The sequence below is a fragment of the Lynx canadensis genome, chromosome F1 (assembly GCF_007474595.2).
Source record: "Lynx canadensis isolate LIC74 chromosome F1, mLynCan4.pri.v2, whole genome shotgun sequence".
In the NCBI taxonomy this organism is placed as follows: Eukaryota; Metazoa; Chordata; class Mammalia; order Carnivora; family Felidae; genus Lynx; species Lynx canadensis.
The window spans coordinates 23442804-23448803 of NC_044319.2; positions in this window are offsets into that span (position 1 = coordinate 23442804).

Consider the following 6000-nt stretch of genomic DNA (forward strand, 5'->3'; position numbering starts at 1 on the left):
TGGTCACATAGTGGATGTTTACCATATGCATAGCACTTATAAAGCTATATGAAACAGGCATCATTATCGTTCCCATTTTATGGAAGAGAAAACTGAAGCCTAGCAGTTGGGGTTTTAACTCAAACAGACTTTGGCTAAATAAAGCAGGGTGGTGGGGAGAATTCTTTGGAGGGTTCTAGTTGTGGCAACAAGGGGGATCTGGGGGAGGGAAGATTTTCTCAATGTGGGAAATCTGAAGACTGAGTCAGACTGCTGAGATTAGAATTCTAGCTTTACCCCTTACTCTGTGTGACCTTGACCCGGGTCTCTCAGTTTCCTCATCTGTAAAGCAATATTATTAGAACCTATTGTTCACTATTGCGTAAAGTGCTATGTATATATGCATTTAAGTCTCCTCCTGTCTGCAACTGCCCTCCCTTCCCCTCCCCAGAGATTGCTGTCCTTGAGCTTCAACTATAAATTGCAACTATATTAATCAATTTTGTGTTATTATTAGTAGGAGTTTTGGCCATGCGATGTGTCCTTGGACTTCTGATGGGTCCAGGTGGAGATGTGGGGAGAATACCCAACGGAAGAAACAGATCTAATCCCTCATTCTCTCAAAAGACAGCAGAAAAGATCCTTTGGAACAATAGAAGCTTTCAAAAGCCGTATTTGGGGAAGAAACAAAGGAGTGGCCTGGATTATTTTTATAGGTTTTGTGCAACAGGAGACCAGAGTAATAAATTAAATCTCACAATGAAACAAAGTACATACAATTGAGCAGGGCACGTCCTGGGGACTTTGGCTTTTGTTACTACCCCAAGAACTCCCAGGGGCAGGACAGCCATAAGGGGAATGCTCACTAGCTCTCCAACGCAGTCCCTGAAGCTGCCTCTGAATAACACTGGCAGAAATGATCCCGGAACAGCCCTGGAAGCTGTTACAAGAGAGGACCTCCACCACCCAGAATGGGTGCTGGTCTCTGCACAGACACAGAGAAAGAGCCCCTAACTGTCAAAGAGCTGTACTGGAACAGTGATGGAAAGGATTTAAGAAAGAAAGGAAAGGAAGGAAAGGGAAGGAAGGAAGGAAGGAAGGAAGGAAGGAAGGAAGGAAGACAGGAAGGAAGAAAGGAAGGAAGAAAGAAAAAGAAAGAAAAAAGTCAAGAAAAAGGCAATTATTCTGATAAAGTACCGACTTTACAAGGACAAAAACCACAAAGCCACTTTCCTGGGAATTCTCACATCACATCTTTCACCGTGTGAAAAAAGCACATTGCACAGCACATCTGCCTGGAAAAAGTAGGGGAAAATATCTCCCTCATGTAGCCTTGGGCCACACAGAGATTTATAGATTCAAGCTGGGACGTCATTTTTCTTTGGTTCTACAGGGTTGCATCTTTTTAGTTGTTCCCCACCCCCGCCCCCCCCCCACACACACACAAATTTTCCCTGTCACATATAAGAAACAAAATTCCTTCCTGAAGCCTCTCATTCCCATTACTTGCATTGGAAGTGTCAGATCTTTAATGCAAACCTACTTCCTTGCCCTATGACCTTGGCAAGTTACCTAACTTCTCTGAGACTTGGTTTTCTCCCCCATTGAATATTGGTTTTGTCTACCCAACAGGCCTTCCTCCATTTTCTCTGTTAAGTGGGCCCCACCATGGGATTGACACTCTAGAAATAAAAGCTATCAGATACAATCTTGCTTTGGTCGCCTGTCTGGCAGCCAAGAGGCGAGGTCATAGCTTAAATTCTGTGAGTTGGGACTTTGAATTTGAGGCAGGATCTCCTGGAATCTGTTCACAAGAGAGTGGGGTCAGCCACTACATTCAGTCTCCAGAGACACAATGACAACATTTGGGGCCAGGGACACTGACAGGTCTATCTATGTTGTGTGTGTGTGTGTGTGTGTGTGTGTGTGTTGTGAGGGACTTGTTTCCCACCCCTCGTGTTTCTGTGGGGTAGGCCCTCTCTCAGGTAACACCCTGGCTTGCCTCTCCATACATTTGTTACCGGATTGGTGAACTAGAAGCCAATTTGTCTGCGGAAAACATTCTTCCTCGTCTACTTTCTACTGTATAGTAAAAGGAATCAGCCTATGAGTGAAAAGGGAAACCTGGGTTTTCCTGCTAAGCCAGTTATGGGGCAGGTCAGTCTGCCTAAATCTGTAATGAGGTATTAGCACTCCTATACTAGTCCACAAATTTATCACTTTTTAAAACTTAAGTTTATTTCAGAAGGAAATTTTATATGAGCATCTTTAATGGAAGAAAAATTATTTGTAACTTAAGCATGGGATAATCTTTAAATACTTGATTATTAAAAAATAATCATATTTGTGTACACTTAAAATCATCTTCACATCAGTAGTATATGGCTTTTACTTTGAAAAATGCTTTTATTATGCTTTACTTGCCTCAGTTGTTGTTGTTGTTGTTTTTAATGACAATAGCTGTTCTTGTCCCAAAGTAAGAAATGATCAGTTGCATTGAAATGAGCCTTAAACGATATTTATACAGCTACATCATTTAGTAGGTTTCCATGACAATTATGCAAATTTTACTTTCTCTTTATTACTCTAGCTTTCTAGTAAGTATTGAAATCAGGTAGTATGAGTCCTCCAACTTTGTTATTGTTGAGATTACCTGAGCTATTATAGGTCCTTTGCATTTCCCCATAAATTTTAGAATAACTTGTCAATTATTTCAAAATTCTTAGAAGAATCATGGAAAGCAAATGAGATAATGCATAGGGAAACACTTTTGAAAGAATAGCGTGATATTTAAGTTATATTTATTATCATTAATGCAACAAAAAGAATCACTCCAGGGGCATGCACCTGTATTTCTACTAAAAGTTAAGAAAAATTCTGAGTCACTTAATTTTCATAGGCTTGCAGATGAGAAAGATAGTTCTTTATCCTCTTCCAAAGTATTCTAACTAAGCTTGTAATTATATGCAGTTTCATATTCAACTGATATTAATTAAATGACAATCATGTATATATTGGCACACAAATATGCCTTATCTTATTCAGTTATTTCTCATAAAATAGTGCCCTCCAATGTATCAACATGTGACAATAACTCAACATTTTTCGCACTTAGATTCCACTCTTAAAATTTTATCCTAAGGAAATCATCAGAGACGGCACCCAAACTTACGTGCAAAATACTTTTTGGAGACTTATTCATAATAATGAAAATTGGGAACAACTAAAATAAACACACCTGAAGGATTTGTCAAATAAACTGTGATGCAGAAACATAATTCAATACTATTTAGTTGCTAAAAACATTTTCAGAGATTGTTTTATCACATGAGAAAATATACATAATATTGTATAAGAATAAGATTATTGGTTAAGCATCACGGTTATTATTTTGTTGAAAAATATGAATTAGAAAAAAGCTAGAAGGGAATACACCAAAATGTTAATAATGATTATTTCTGGAGTGATACTATTAGAGATGTCTCTTTCTTCGCAGACTTTGCTGGGTTCTAAATTGTTCACAATGAATATGTAATTTTTGCTTTCAGTTTTCCCTTTGGATGCCAGAACACACTCTGAATTGGATTAATCTTCAACTCAGCAAATACTCTTCTCATTGGCCCGTGCGCACTCATTATTTACTAATATGTTTATTATGATCAATATATAAACTAGGATTCAAACAAAAGTTAACATCTAGATATGGATCCTCTCTTAATCCCATTTACCATTTTTCTCTACCCAAAAGAACCACCTTCTCAAATCTCATCATCCATTGTTTTCTTTTTTAAAAAGTTGTATCTATTGGTAAATAGCCCTAGAAAGCATGTGTTTATTATTATTATTATGTGGCTTTAATTCTTTTAAGAGGGTAGCGTGCATATGTTTACCTTCTAGAAATTTTTCACTTAATATTGTATTGTTAAGATTCATCCACTGGAGCTCATTTATTTTTATTTTGATGACTATTCAATATTCCATTTTGTGAAGGTATTATTGTTTATTCTGTAGGCTATTTCCAGACATTCTTGTATGTGTCTTCCCAGTGCCCCTTTGGGACAATTTCTCTTTGATATAAACCTAGGAGTAGAAAAGCTTATCATAGGGTATGTGAAAGTCTACCTTTCAAAGATGTTTTTCCAAAGGGTGTTTTTCCAAAGTGGTTGCATCAGTCAATATAAATTCGCACCAGCAGTGTATTAAGAGGTCCTCCTACCGATCTGTATTCTTATCAGCATTTGGTACTGTTGATGTATTGCTTTTATATTTTGGAAAAGAAGAATGTTTCTAAAAACAAGAACAAAACCAAAACTGCCTTGCTCTCCTTTCCCCCAAATTCTGGGAAAGATTTGGGGCACAGGGGGTGGTATATAAAACGATTCCTCCACTAACAGCTTTTCAAAACCTTCTAGTTCTAGAAACCCTGCCCTAGCAATGAAGTGGAAAACAGTGCGGGGGTTGTGAGAAGGTAGAGAAACTGCAAAATTTTGTGTCATGGGGACTCTTTCCAACAGATGATGAAATTATTCTGCAGGTCTGAATTAGAAACCTCTCTCCTACTCTCCACCTCTCTCTCTCCTTCTCTCCCTCTCTCCCTCTCCTGAGATACAAACACTGGATCATTTTTTATTCTCTGTAATATGTTCCCAAGACATTCGCTTTGCAACCCTCCTTGCAAATATCAGAGAACTGACCTGCTTATCAAATGTTTTCCTTTTCTTGACTGCAGAGTGAGAACCCACCCGTTATGCTAAGTGGGGCGACGGCTTCCCTGCACAAGCACTGTAAAGAAAAAGAAACTCAGCACTGTACGAGTTTGAAGGCCTATTCCAATAGTGCACACTGCCTGCCTCTCCTTTCAAATCTGAGCCCTAGTTTCTATCACTTTGCAGTAGTCTGGGAAGTGATACAGAGCGCCAGATGGACATGAGGATGTGTGATGTGCCCATCGATTCTGAGAAAGGTAGGCAGCCTATTTTCAAATACACACACACACACACACACACACACACACAAACAGGATAAGCTTGAGGGCCAAACTGCTTTGCAGCCTGGGATGATCACTCAGCCCAGAGGGTGACTCCTGGAGGTGGAGCTCCAGGGCAATTTCACAAGGTAAATCAGCCAGCCATGAGACCGATTTTCCCAGTTCAGTTTAGCAAGGTGCTCTCAGTGCTCTAGGGAAAGTAGGGGAGTCAGGGAGGCAGTTAACATGCCACCTTATTTTAGATAGAAATAGAGTAGCTTCAAAATAGTCTATTTAACATATTTGGTTCCACAATTAATTTGCTTATGAGAAAGTTTCCTCTATTTTAAAGAAGGTTTAGAAATCATTGCTAGTGTTTAGACCTTGAGGTCTAAAGGAAACAGAGATATAGATTTGAAATTCACTTTGGAGCAGCAGAATTGCATGGAATGAGGTTAGATGTAGATTCCATGTTGCAGAAGGCAGGTCCATGTGATTTCAAAACCAACCAAGCACAAAACAAGGCTGGAACACTCTGATAAACATTAGGAGGGAAACCCAAGACTCTTACTCCAATAGGAGGAAGATTAATGAGGGGGGAGGAAACAGTGCCAATTTTACTCACCATTGTTATTTTCGTGCCTGGTACAGTGCCTGAAAAATATCGGTGTTGAAAATATTTGATAGAGGAAGAAAAAGAAAGATGGAGGCAAGCATATCATGTGGGCAGGGCCAAGGTCCCTTTACAAAATAGTTTTAAGACTTTTCCTAAAAAATAAACATGCACAACACCACATGAACACACACACCACACACACACACACCAGAACCTCTTATTTTTTCACCAGAGGGCACAATGAAGAAAGATCCAGAATAATAGCAAACATTTACTTCCTCTAGAGAAAAAAGCCCAACAACATATCTGTGACACATCCCATTTTAAACAGCATTGGTTCTTTGAACCTTCTAGGAAAAATTGGTGGTGAAGTGAACCTCTAAGAGTTGAATGAGCTCGCCTGCTATCTAGAGCTGTCAATGGAGAAATTACATTTTTA